Consider the following 14,081-nt stretch of genomic DNA (forward strand, 5'->3'; position numbering starts at 1 on the left):
ATCCTGACAATAACATAGCTGGGTCGATTCAAGAAATCTTAAATTATGCCGCCAACATTCGTAAAACTTCATTCGTTCTCTCAGCCAATAACAACGCCCATTCCTACTGGCAGATTGGTGGGAATCAATCCTGATTGGCTGACACTTTTAGTGTGATGGCCGTCCTCGCCGCGAGATGCAACTTTCGAATTGTTGTTGCAAATCCTATAATATTTTGCATATTTTGACTATATTTCCGTCTGAGAAGTGTTGCGTTGTGGGTGAACTATCTCCATGCTCCATCGTGTGTGTCTTGGTGCGAACAATTCCAGCTGGGATCCGACTTGCACGTAAAGACCGCGTGGCTGACTTTAAACGGAAAATATCTGGTGAGTGTAGTTATCTTATTGGTAGTGAGTGAGCGAACCGCCATTCGTAATCTTTCCATCTGGTTCTGACCCAAAGTGTGTGCTATCTGACCAAAGTCTGTTCGGGAAGGGCCACTGACTGCACATTTTTACTACCCGTTTTTAACCAACTTCAATAAAGTTAAGTAGGTATCTCATAATATTTTTAGATAGATACTTAGGTATGTTCCCCGATTACTCGAAGACGCCTACATCAATTTGGAAAATTGATTTTTGTATGTTGATACATAATTATTATTGATCGTATTTTATTGTACCTACATGAATCGGTTCAATGGTTACTTTAGTATCTTGAAAAGTTATAACTTTCCCTATTATAGTAGCATTTTTGATCGGCCACAATTTTATTGGACAACGGTAGGGTTATTGGTGTGACTTCGTTGAAATAGTTAAATCGCCCACATGGAACTTGACCACTAACGTTACTATAATAATATGATGATCTATGCCGATCTGGTTATCAACAGTGGGCCTTTATGCTTTTTTGCTACTGTTGGCTGAACAACGTTGGTATAACTGCAGTAAATAAAAGTTGTCCCAACAGAAATTTGAGACAACTAACCAACGGTAGGAATATTGTTGAAATATGGTGATGATGAAATGCTGGCCCTTTATGAAATGTTAATAGTTTGTAGGCATAGAAGTATTTTTTGTATCAATGATAGAATCTTATTTCTATTCATGTTATTTAATTTTATGGGCTATAATTTACACTTTTATGGGCTATGCCTGAAATAAATACCTTTTATTTTATTTATTGACCTATTTATTTAATTTCAATAATTTATTATTATGGGAGTGAATAAAATCAAACTATTAACGATTCGCTCCACAAAGACGACTGGAAACTATTATTGAAATTGAGGCCCAGTGACAAACGAGCACCGCATGTTTAGTTATAGTCATGGCCTCTGTGTTCATAGGCATCATACATTTTTCCACACAACTTGAAACCTGACACGCCGGGCAGTGCCAGTGGCGCGCGGTGGGGGATCCGGGGATTGAAAGGTTAAATTATAGCCTATGTTATTCTGATGTGTAAAAAATAATACTGAAAAGTTTCATCAAAATCGGTTCAATAAATTTAACGTGACAGACAACCAACATGACGATAGCATTCATACAAACCTTCTTATCAATAATAATATTAGTAGGTTATGTTATTAATTTTAGTGTTATTATAAAAAAATATTTTGTTTTTGTTTAAATAAAGTATTTTGAATATTAAAGAAAAAGCAAAATAATGAGCAATAATACTTAAAAAGCTACTTGAAGACCCAAACTTTAAATCAACAATTAAAAAAAAAGGTTGTTATTTTGAGTATATTTTATCACATTGACACAATTTAAAAAGGTAAATTAAAACAAAATAACAAGCTTTGAAGGAAAATTATATAGCGGCCCCGTGACAAACGATAACCGCCCGTGCATGCGCGCGCACCTGCGGGGGCGGGGCGCAGCCTGGCTAGCTAAAATTCACCCCGCCGCCCGAAACGCGAGCGCGTGCGAAGCACGCGCTCGCGTTTGGGTTAGGTTCTTTTCAGAACCTAACCCATTTTCAGAATGGTGTCAGGAACCTAACTGTAATTTTTCAGGAATTTCGGACGTGGGTTTTCAGGAAGCTGACGTGGGTTCAGTTGGGTTTCTTCAAGTTAGGTTCTTTTCAGAACCTAACCCATTTTCAGAATGGTGTCAGGAACCTAACTGTAATTTTTCAGGAATTTCGGACGTGGGTTTTCAGGAAGCTGACGTGGGTTCAGTTGGGTTTCTTCAAGTTAGGTTCTTTTCAGAACCTAACCCATTTTCAGAATGGTGTCAGGAACCTAACTGTAATTTTTCAGGAATTTCGGACGTGGGTTTTCAGGAAGCTGACGTGGGTTCAGTTGGGTTTCTTCAAGTTAGGTTCTTTTCAGAACCTAACCCATTTTCAGAATGGTGTCAGGAACCTAACTGTAATTTTTCAGGAATTTCGGACGTGGGTTTTCAGGAAGCTGACGTGGGTTCAGTTGGGTTTCTTCAAGTTAGGTTCTTTTCAGAACCTAACCCATTTTCAGAATGGTGTCAGGAACCTAACTGTAATTTTTCAGGAATTTCGGACGTGGGTTTTCAGGAAGCTGACGTGGGTTCAGTTGGGTTTCTTCAAGTTAGGTTCTTTTCAGAACCTAACCCATTTTCAGAATGGTGTCAGGAACCTAACTGTAATTTTTCAGGAATTTCGGACGTGGGTTTTCAGGAAGCTGACGTGGGTTCAGTTGGGTTTCTTCAAGTTAGGTTCTTTTCAGAACCTAACCCATTTTCAGAATGGTGTCAGGAACCTAACTGTAATTTTTCAGGAATTTCGGACGTGGGTTTTCAGGAAGCTGACGTGGGTTCAGTTGGGTTTCTTCAAGTTAGGTTCTTTTCAGAACCTAACCCATTTTCAGAATGGTGTCAGGAACCTAACTGTAATTTTTCAGGAATTTCGGACGTGGGTTTTCAGGAAGCTGACGTGGGTTCAGTTGGGTTTCTTCAAGTTAGGTTCTTTTCAGAACCTAACCCATTTTCAGAATGGTGTCAGGAACCTAACTGTAATTTTTCAGGAATTTCGGACGTGGGTTTTCAGGAAGCTGACGTGGGTTCAGTTGGGTTTCTTCAAGTTAGGTTCTTTTCAGAACCTAACCCATTTTCAGAATGGTGTCAGGAACCTAACTGTAATTTTTCAGGAATTTCGGACGTGGGTTTTCAGGAAGCTGACGTGGGTTCAGTTGGGTTTCTTCAAGTTAGGTTCTTTTCAGAACCTAACCCATTTTCAGAATGGTGTCAGGAACCTAACTGTAATTTTTCAGGAATTTCGGACGTGGGTTTTCAGGAAGCTGACGTGGGTTCAGTTGGGTTTCTTCAAGTTAGGTTCTTTTCAGAACCTAACCCATTTTCAGAATGGTGTCAGGAACCTAACTGTAATTTTTCAGGAATTTCGGACGTGGGTTTTCAGGAAGCTGACGTGGGTTCAGTTGGGTTTCTTCAAGTTAGGTTCTTTTCAGAACCTAACCCATTTTCAGAATGGTGTCAGGAACCTAACTGTAATTTTTCAGGAATTTCGGACGTGGGTTTTCAGGAAGCTGACGTGGGTTCAGTTGGGTTTCTTCAAGTTAGGTTCTTTTCAGAACCTAACCCATTTTCAGAATGGTGTCAGGAACCTAACTGTAATTTTTCAGGAATTTCGGACGTGGGTTTTCAGGAAGCTGACGTGGGTTCAGTTGGGTTTCTTCAAGTTAGGTTCTTTTCAGAACCTAACCCATTTTCAGAATGGTGTCAGGAACCTAACTGTAATTTTTCAGGAATTTCGGACGTGGGTTTTCAGGAAGCTGACGTGGGTTCAGTTGGGTTTCTTCAAGTTAGGTTCTTTTCAGAACCTAACCCATTTTCAGAATGGTGTCAGGAACCTAACTGTAATTTTTCAGGAATTTCGGACGTGGGTTTTCAGGAAGCTGACGTGGGTTCAGTTGGGTTTCTTCAAGTTAGGTTCTTTTCAGAACCTAACCCATTTTCAGAATGGTGTCAGGAACCTAACTGTAATTTTTCAGGAATTTCGGACGTGGGTTTTCAGGAAGCTGACGTGGGTTCAGTTGGGTTTCTTCAAGTTAGGTTCTTTTCAGAACCTAACCCATTTTCAGAATGGTGTCAGGAACCTAACTGTAATTTTTCAGGAATTTCGGACGTGGGTTTTCAGGAAGCTGACGTGGGTTCAGTTGGGTTTCTTCAAGTTAGGTTCTTTTCAGAACCTAACCCATTTTCAGAATGGTGTCAGGAACCTAACTGTAATTTTTCAGGAATTTCGGACGTGGGTTTTCAGGAAGCTGACGTGGGTTCAGTTGGGTTTCTTCAAGTTAGGTTCTTTTCAGAACCTAACCCATTTTCAGAATGGTGTCAGGAACCTAACTGTAATTTTTCAGGAATTTCGGACGTGGGTTTTCAGGAAGCTGACGTGGGTTCAGTTGGGTTTCTTCAAGTTAGGTTCTTTTCAGAACCTAACCCATTTTCAGAATGGTGTCAGGAACCTAACTGTAATTTTTCAGGAATTTCGGACGTGGGTTTTCAGGAAGCTGACGTGGGTTCAGTTGGGTTTCTTCAAGTTAGGTTCTTTTCAGAACCTAACCCATTTTCAGAATGGTGTCACTAACCTAACTGTAATTTTTCAGGAATTTCGGACGTGGGTTTTCAGGAACCTGACGTGGGTTCAGTTGGGTTTCTTCAAGTTAGGTTCTTTTCAGAACCTAACCCATTTTCAGAATGGTGTCAGGAACCTAACTGTAATTTTTCAGGAATTTCGGACGTGGGTTTTCAGGAAGCTGACGTGGGTTCAGTTGGGTTTCTTCAAGTTAGGTTCTTTTCAGAACCTAACCCATTTTCAGAATGGTGTCAGGAACCTAACTGTAATTTTTCAGGAATTTCGGACGTGGGTTTTCAGGAAGCTGACGTGGGTTCAGTTGGGTTTCTTCAAGTTAGGTTCTTTTCAGAACCTAACCCATTTTCAGAATGGTGTCAGGAACCTAACTGTAATTTTTCAGGAATTTCGGACGTGGGTTTTCAGGAAGCTGACGTGGGTTCAGTTGGGTTTCTTCAAGTTAGGTTCTTTTCAGAACCTAACCCATTTTCAGAATGGTGTCACTAACCTAACTGTAATTTTTCAGGAATTTCGGACGTGGGTTTTCAGGAACCTGACGTGGGTTCAGTTGGGTTTCTTCAAGTTAGGTTCTTTTCAGAACCTAACCCATTTTCAGAATGGTGTCAGGAACCTAACTGTAATTTTTCAGGAATTTCGGACGTGGGTTTTCAGGAAGCTGACGTGGGTTCAGTTGGGTTTCTTCAAGTTAGGTTCTTTTCAGAACCTAACCCATTTTCAGAATGGTGTCAGGAACCTAACTGTAATTTTTCAGGAATTTCGGACGTGGGTTTTCAGGAAGCTGACGTGGGTTCAGTTGGGTTTCTTCAAGTTAGGTTCTTTTCAGAACCTAACCCATTTTCAGAATGGTGTCAGGAACCTAACTGTAATTTTTCAGGAATTTCGGACGTGGGTTTTCAGGAAGCTGACGTGGGTTCAGTTGGGTTTCTTCAAGTTAGGTTCTTTTCAGAACCTAACCCATTTTCAGAATGGTGTCACTAACCTAACTGTAATTTTTCAGGAATTTCGGACGTGGGTTTTCAGGAACCTGACGTGGGTTCAGTTGGGTTTCTTCAAGTTAGGTTCTTTTCAGAACCTAACCCATTTTCAGAATGGTGTCAGGAACCTAACTGTAATTTTTCAGGAATTTCGGACGTGGGTTTTCAGGAAGCTGACGTGGGTTCAGTTGGGTTTCTTCAAGTTAGGTTCTTTTCAGAACCTAACCCATTTTCAGAATGGTGTCAGGAACCTAACTGTAATTTTTCAGGAATTTCGGACGTGGGTTTTCAGGAAGCTGACGTGGGTTCAGTTGGGTTTCTTCAAGTTAGGTTCTTTTCAGAACCTAACCCATTTTCAGAATGGTGTCAGGAACCTAACTGTAATTTTTCAGGAATTTCGGACGTGGGTTTTCAGGAAGCTGACGTGGGTTCAGTTGGGTTTCTTCAAGTTAGGTTCTTTTCAGAACCTAACCCATTTTCAGAATGGTGTCAGGAACCTAACTGTAATTTTTCAGGAATTTCGGACGTGGGTTTTCAGGAAGCTGACGTGGGTTCAGTTGGGTTTCTTCAAGTTAGGTTCTTTTCAGAACCTAACCCATTTTCAGAATGGTGTCAGGAACCTAACTGTAATTTTTCAGGAATTTCGGACGTGGGTTTTCAGGAAGCTGACGTGGGTTCAGTTGGGTTTCTTCAAGTTAGGTTCTTTTCAGAACCTAACCCATTTTCAGAATGGTGTCAGGAACCTAACTGTAATTTTTCAGGAATTTCGGACGTGGGTTTTCAGGAAGCTGACGTGGGTTCAGTTGGGTTTCTTCAAGTTAGGTTCTTTTCAGAACCTAACCCATTTTCAGAATGGTGTCAGGAACCTAACTGTAATTTTTCAGGAATTTCGGACGTGGGTTTTCAGGAAGCTGACGTGGGTTCAGTTGGGTTTCTTCAAGTTAGGTTCTTTTCAGAACCTAACCCATTTTCAGAATGGTGTCAGGAACCTAACTGTAATTTTTCAGGAATTTCGGACGTGGGTTTTCAGGAAGCTGACGTGGGTTCAGTTGGGTTTCTTCAAGTTAGGTTCTTTTCAGAACCTAACCCATTTTCAGAATGGTGTCAGGAACCTAACTGTAATTTTTCAGGAATTTCGGACGTGGGTTTTCAGGAAGCTGACGTGGGTTCAGTTGGGTTTCTTCAAGTTAGGTTCTTTTCAGAACCTAACCCATTTTCAGAATGGTGTCAGGAACCTAACTGTAATTTTTCAGGAATTTCGGACGTGGGTTTTCAGGAAGCTGACGTGGGTTCAGTTGGGTTTCTTCAAGTTAGGTTCTTTTCAGAACCTAACCCATTTTCAGAATGGTGTCAGGAACCTAACTGTAATTTTTCAGGAATTTCGGACGTGGGTTTTCAGGAAGCTGACGTGGGTTCAGTTGGGTTTCTTCAAGTTAGGTTCTTTTCAGAACCTAACCCATTTTCAGAATGGTGTCAGGAACCTAACTGTAATTTTTCAGGAATTTCGGACGTGGGTTTTCAGGAAGCTGACGTGGGTTCAGTTGGGTTTCTTCAAGTTAGGTTCTTTTCAGAACCTAACCCATTTTCAGAATGGTGTCAGGAACCTAACTGTAATTTTTCAGGAATTTCGGACGTGGGTTTTCAGGAAGCTGACGTGGGTTCAGTTGGGTTTCTTCAAGTTAGGTTCTTTTCAGAACCTAACCCATTTTCAGAATGGTGTCAGGAACCTAACTGTAATTTTTCAGGAATTTCGGACGTGGGTTTTCAGGAAGCTGACGTGGGTTCAGTTGGGTTTCTTCAAGTTAGGTTCTTTTCAGAACCTAACCCATTTTCAGAATGGTGTCAGGAACCTAACTGTAATTTTTCAGGAATTTCGGACGTGGGTTTTCAGGAAGCTGACGTGGGTTCAGTTGGGTTTCTTCAAGTTAGGTTCTTTTCAGAACCTAACCCATTTTCAGAATGGTGTCAGGAACCTAACTGTAATTTTTCAGGAATTTCGGACGTGGGTTTTCAGGAAGCTGACGTGGGTTCAGTTGGGTTTCTTCAAGTTAGGTTCTTTTCAGAACCTAACCCATTTTCAGAATGGTGTCACGAACCTAACTGTAATTTTTCAGGAATTTCGGACGTGGGTTTTCAGGAAGCTGACGTGGGTTCAGTTGGGTTTCTTCAAGTTAGGTTCTTTTCAGAACCTAACCCATTTTCAGAATGGTGTCAGGAACCTAACTGTAATTTTTCAGGAATTTCGGACGTGGGTTTTCAGGAAGCTGACGTGGGTTCAGTTGGGTTTCTTCAAGTTAGGTTCTTTTCAGAACCTAACCCATTTTCAGAATGGTGTCAGGAACCTAACTGTAATTTTTCAGGAATTTCGGACGTGGGTTTTCAGGAAGCTGACGTGGGTTCAGTTGGGTTTCTTCAAGTTAGGTTCTTTTCAGAACCTAACCCATTTTCAGAATGGTGTCAGGAACCTAACTGTAATTTTTCAGGAATTTCGGACGTGGGTTTTCAGGAAGCTGACGTGGGTTCAGTTGGGTTTCTTCAAGTTAGGTTCTTTTCAGAACCTAACCCATTTTCAGAATGGTGTCAGGAACCTAACTGTAATTTTTCAGGAATTTCGGACGTGGGTTTTCAGGAAGCTGACGTGGGTTCAGTTGGGTTTCTTCAAGTTAGGTTCTTTTCAGAACCTAACCCATTTTCAGAATGGTGTCAGGAACCTAACTGTAATTTTTCAGGAATTTCGGACGTGGGTTTTCAGGAAGCTGACGTGGGTTCAGTTGGGTTTCTTCAAGTTAGGTTCTTTTCAGAACCTAACCCATTTTCAGAATGGTGTCAGGAACCTAACTGTAATTTTTCAGGAATTTCGGACGTGGGTTTTCAGGAAGCTGACGTGGGTTCAGTTGGGTTTCTTCAAGTTAGGTTCTTTTCAGAACCTAACCCATTTTCAGAATGGTGTCAGGAACCTAACTGTAATTTTTCAGGAATTTCGGACGTGGGTTTTCAGGAAGCTGACGTGGGTTCAGTTGGGTTTCTTCAAGTTAGGTTCTTTTCAGAACCTAACCCATTTTCAGAATGGTGTCAGGAACCTAACTGTAATTTTTCAGGAATTTCGGACGTGGGTTTTCAGGAAGCTGACGTGGGTTCAGTTGGGTTTCTTCAAGTTAGGTTCTTTTCAGAACCTAACCCATTTTCAGAATGGTGTCAGGAACCTAACTGTAATTTTTCAGGAATTTCGGACGTGGGTTTTCAGGAAGCTGACGTGGGTTCAGTTGGGTTTCTTCAAGTTAGGTTCTTTTCAGAACCTAACCCATTTTCAGAATGGTGTCAGGAACCTAACTGTAATTTTTCAGGAATTTCGGACGTGGGTTTTCAGGAAGCTGACGTGGGTTCAGTTGGGTTTCTTCAAGTTAGGTTCTTTTCAGAACCTAACCCATTTTCAGAATGGTGTCAGGAACCTAACTGTAATTTTTCAGGAATTTCGGACGTGGGTTTTCAGGAAGCTGACGTGGGTTCAGTTGGGTTTCTTCAAGTTAGGTTCTTTTCAGAACCTAACCCATTTTCAGAATGGTGTCAGGAACCTAACTGTAATTTTTCAGGAATTTCGGACGTGGGTTTTCAGGAAGCTGACGTGGGTTCAGTTGGGTTTCTTCAAGTTAGGTTCTTTTCAGAACCTAACCCATTTTCAGAATGGTGTCAGGAACCTAACTGTAATTTTTCAGGAATTTCGGACGTGGGTTTTCAGGAAGCTGACGTGGGTTCAGTTGGGTTTCTTCAAGTTAGGTTCTTTTCAGAACCTAACCCATTTTCAGAATGGTGTCAGGAACCTAACTGTAATTTTTCAGGAATTTCGGACGTGGGTTTTCAGGAAGCTGACGTGGGTTCAGTTGGGTTTCTTCAAGTTAGGTTCTTTTCAGAACCTAACCCATTTTCAGAATGGTGTCAGGAACCTAACTGTAATTTTTCAGGAATTTCGGACGTGGGTTTTCAGGAAGCTGACGTGGGTTCAGTTGGGTTTCTTCAAGTTAGGTTCTTTTCAGAACCTAACCCATTTTCAGAATGGTGTCAGGAACCTAACTGTAATTTTTCAGGAATTTCGGACGTGGGTTTTCAGGAAGCTGACGTGGGTTCAGTTGGGTTTCTTCAAGTTAGGTTCTTTTCAGAACCTAACCCATTTTCAGAATGGTGTCAGGAACCTAACTGTAATTTTTCAGGAATTTCGGACGTGGGTTTTCAGGAAGCTGACGTGGGTTCAGTTGGGTTTCTTCAAGTTAGGTTCTTTTCAGAACCTAACCCATTTTCAGAATGGTGTCAGGAACCTAACTGTAATTTTTCAGGAATTTCGGACGTGGGTTTTCAGGAAGCTGACGTGGGTTCAGTTGGGTTTCTTCAAGTTAGGTTCTTTTCAGAACCTAACCCATTTTCAGAATGGTGTCAGGAACCTAACTGTAATTTTTCAGGAATTTCGGACGTGGGTTTTCAGGAAGCTGACGTGGGTTCAGTTGGGTTTCTTCAAGTTAGGTTCTTTTCAGAACCTAACCCATTTTCAGAATGGTGTCAGGAACCTAACTGTAATTTTTCAGGAATTTCGGACGTGGGTTTTCAGGAAGCTGACGTGGGTTCAGTTGGGTTTCTTCAAGTTAGGTTCTTTTCAGAACCTAACCCATTTTCAGAATGGTGTCAGGAACCTAACTGTAATTTTTCAGGAATTTCGGACGTGGGTTTTCAGGAAGCTGACGTGGGTTCAGTTGGGTTTCTTCAAGTTAGGTTCTTTTCAGAACCTAACCCATTTTCAGAATGGTGTCAGGAACCTAACTGTAATTTTTCAGGAATTTCGGACGTGGGTTTTCAGGAAGCTGACGTGGGTTCAGTTGGGTTTCTTCAAGTTAGGTTCTTTTCAGAACCTAACCCATTTTCAGAATGGTGTCAGGAACCTAACTGTAATTTTTCAGGAATTTCGGACGTGGGTTTTCAGGAAGCTGACGTGGGTTCAGTTGGGTTTCTTCAAGTTAGGTTCTTTTCAGAACCTAACCCATTTTCAGAATGGTGTCAGGAACCTAACTGTAATTTTTCAGGAATTTCGGACGTGGGTTTTCAGGAAGCTGACGTGGGTTCAGTTGGGTTTCTTCAAGTTAGGTTCTTTTCAGAACCTAACCCATTTTCAGAATGGTGTCAGGAACCTAACTGTAATTTTTCAGGAATTTCGGACGTGGGTTTTCAGGAAGCTGACGTGGGTTCAGTTGGGTTTCTTCAAGTTAGGTTCTTTTCAGAACCTAACCCATTTTCAGAATGGTGTCAGGAACCTAACTGTAATTTTTCAGGAATTTCGGACGTGGGTTTTCAGGAAGCTGACGTGGGTTCAGTTGGGTTTCTTCAAGTTAGGTTCTTTTCAGAACCTAACCCATTTTCAGAATGGTGTCAGGAACCTAACTGTAATTTTTCAGGAATTTCGGACGTGGGTTTTCAGGAAGCTGACGTGGGTTCAGTTGGGTTTCTTCAAGTTAGGTTCTTTTCAGAACCTAACCCATTTTCAGAATGGTGTCAGGAACCTAACTGTAATTTTTCAGGAATTTCGGACGTGGGTTTTCAGGAAGCTGACGTGGGTTCAGTTGGGTTTCTTCAAGTTAGGTTCTTTTCAGAACCTAACCCATTTTCAGAATGGTGTCAGGAACCTAACTGTAATTTTTCAGGAATTTCGGACGTGGGTTTTCAGGAAGCTGACGTGGGTTCAGTTGGGTTTCTTCAAGTTAGGTTCTTTTCAGAACCTAACCCATTTTCAGAATGGTGTCAGGAACCTAACTGTAATTTTTCAGGAATTTCGGACGTGGGTTTTCAGGAAGCTGACGTGGGTTCAGTTGGGTTTCTTCAAGTTAGGTTCTTTTCAGAACCTAACCCATTTTCAGAATGGTGTCAGGAACCTAACTGTAATTTTTCAGGAATTTCGGACGTGGGTTTTCAGGAAGCTGACGTGGGTTCAGTTGGGTTTCTTCAAGTTAGGTTCTTTTCAGAACCTAACCCATTTTCAGAATGGTGTCAGGAACCTAACTGTAATTTTTCAGGAATTTCGGACGTGGGTTTTCAGGAAGCTGACGTGGGTTCAGTTGGGTTTCTTCAAGTTAGGTTCTTTTCAGAACCTAACCCATTTTCAGAATGGTGTCAGGAACCTAACTGTAATTTTTCAGGAATTTCGGACGTGGGTTTTCAGGAAGCTGACGTGGGTTCAGTTGGGTTTCTTCAAGTTAGGTTCTTTTCAGAACCTAACCCATTTTCAGAATGGTGTCAGGAACCTAACTGTAATTTTTCAGGAATTTCGGACGTGGGTTTTCAGGAAGCTGACGTGGGTTCAGTTGGGTTTCTTCAAGTTAGGTTCTTTTCAGAACCTAACCCATTTTCAGAATGGTGTCAGGAACCTAACTGTAATTTTTCAGGAATTTCGGACGTGGGTTTTCAGGAAGCTGACGTGGGTTCAGTTGGGTTTCTTCAAGTTAGGTTCTTTTCAGAACCTAACCCATTTTCAGAATGGTGTCAGGAACCTAACTGTAATTTTTCAGGAATTTCGGACGTGGGTTTTCAGGAAGCTGACGTGGGTTCAGTTGGGTTTCTTCAAGTTAGGTTCTTTTCAGAACCTAACCCATTTTCAGAATGGTGTCAGGAACCTAACTGTAATTTTTCAGGAATTTCGGACGTGGGTTTTCAGGAAGCTGACGTGGGTTCAGTTGGGTTTCTTCAAGTTAGGTTCTTTTCAGAACCTAACCCATTTTCAGAATGGTGTCAGGAACCTAACTGTAATTTTTCAGGAATTTCGGACGTGGGTTTTCAGGAAGCTGACGTGGGTTCAGTTGGGTTTCTTCAAGTTAGGTTCTTTTCAGAACCTAACCCATTTTCAGAATGGTGTCAGGAACCTAACTGTAATTTTTCAGGAATTTCGGACGTGGGTTTTCAGGAAGCTGACGTGGGTTCAGTTGGGTTTCTTCAAGTTAGGTTCTTTTCAGAACCTAACCCATTTTCAGAATGGTGTCAGGAACCTAACTGTAATTTTTCAGGAATTTCGGACGTGGGTTTTCAGGAAGCTGACGTGGGTTCAGTTGGGTTTCTTCAAGTTAGGTTCTTTTCAGAACCTAACCCATTTTCAGAATGGTGTCAGGAACCTAACTGTAATTTTTCAGGAATTTCGGACGTGGGTTTTCAGGAAGCTGACGTGGGTTCAGTTGGGTTTCTTCAAGTTAGGTTCTTTTCAGAACCTAACCCATTTTCAGAATGGTGTCAGGAACCTAACTGTAATTTTTCAGGAATTTCGGACGTGGGTTTTCAGGAAGCTGACGTGGGTTCAGTTGGGTTTCTTCAAGTTAGGTTCTTTTCAGAACCTAACCCATTTTCAGAATGGTGTCAGGAACCTAACTGTAATTTTTCAGGAATTTCGGACGTGGGTTTTCAGGAAGCTGACGTGGGTTCAGTTGGGTTTCTTCAAGTTAGGTTCTTTTCAGAACCTAACCCATTTTCAGAATGGTGTCAGGAACCTAACTGTAATTTTTCAGGAATTTCGGACGTGGGTTTTCAGGAAGCTGACGTGGGTTCAGTTGGGTTTCTTCAAGTTAGGTTCTTTTCAGAACCTAACCCATTTTCAGAATGGTGTCAGGAACCTAACTGTAATTTTTCAGGAATTTCGGACGTGGGTTTTCAGGAAGCTGACGTGGGTTCAGTTGGGTTTCTTCAAGTTAGGTTCTTTTCAGAACCTAACCCATTTTCAGAATGGTGTCAGGAACCTAACTGTAATTTTTCAGGAATTTCGGACGTGGGTTTTCAGGAAGCTGACGTGGGTTCAGTTGGGTTTCTTCAAGTTAGGTTCTTTTCAGAACCTAACCCATTTTCAGAATGGTGTCAGGAACCTAACTGTAATTTTTCAGGAATTTCGGACGTGGGTTTTCAGGAAGCTGACGTGGGTTCAGTTGGGTTTCTTCAAGTTAGGTTCTTTTCAGAACCTAACCCATTTTCAGAATGGTGTCAGGAACCTAACTGTAATTTTTCAGGAATTTCGGACGTGGGTTTTCAGGAAGCTGACGTGGGTTCAGTTGGGTTTCTTCAAGTTAGGTTCTTTTCAGAACCTAACCCATTTTCAGAATGGTGTCAGGAACCTAACTGTAATTTTTCAGGAATTTCGGACGTGGGTTTTCAGGAAGCTGACGTGGGTTCAGTTGGGTTTCTTCAAGTTAGGTTCTTTTCAGAACCTAACCCATTTTCAGAATGGTGTCAGGAACCTAACTGTAATTTTTCAGGAATTTCGGACGTGGGTTTTCAGGAAGCTGACGTGGGTTCAGTTGGGTTTCTTCAAGTTAGGTTCTTTTCAGAACCTAACCCATTTTCAGAATGGTGTCAGGAACCTAACTGTAATTTTTCAGGAATTTCGGACGTGGGTTTTCAGGAAGCTGACGTGGGTTCAGTTGGGTTTCTTCAAGTTAGGTTCTTTTCAGAACCTAACCCATTTTCAGAATGGTGTCAGGAACCTAACTGTAATTTTTCAGGAATTTCGGACGTGGGTTTTCAGGA

The sequence above is a fragment of the Ostrinia nubilalis genome, chromosome 14 (assembly GCF_963855985.1).
Source record: "Ostrinia nubilalis chromosome 14, ilOstNubi1.1, whole genome shotgun sequence".
NCBI classification, from domain to species: Eukaryota; Metazoa; Arthropoda; class Insecta; order Lepidoptera; family Crambidae; genus Ostrinia; species Ostrinia nubilalis.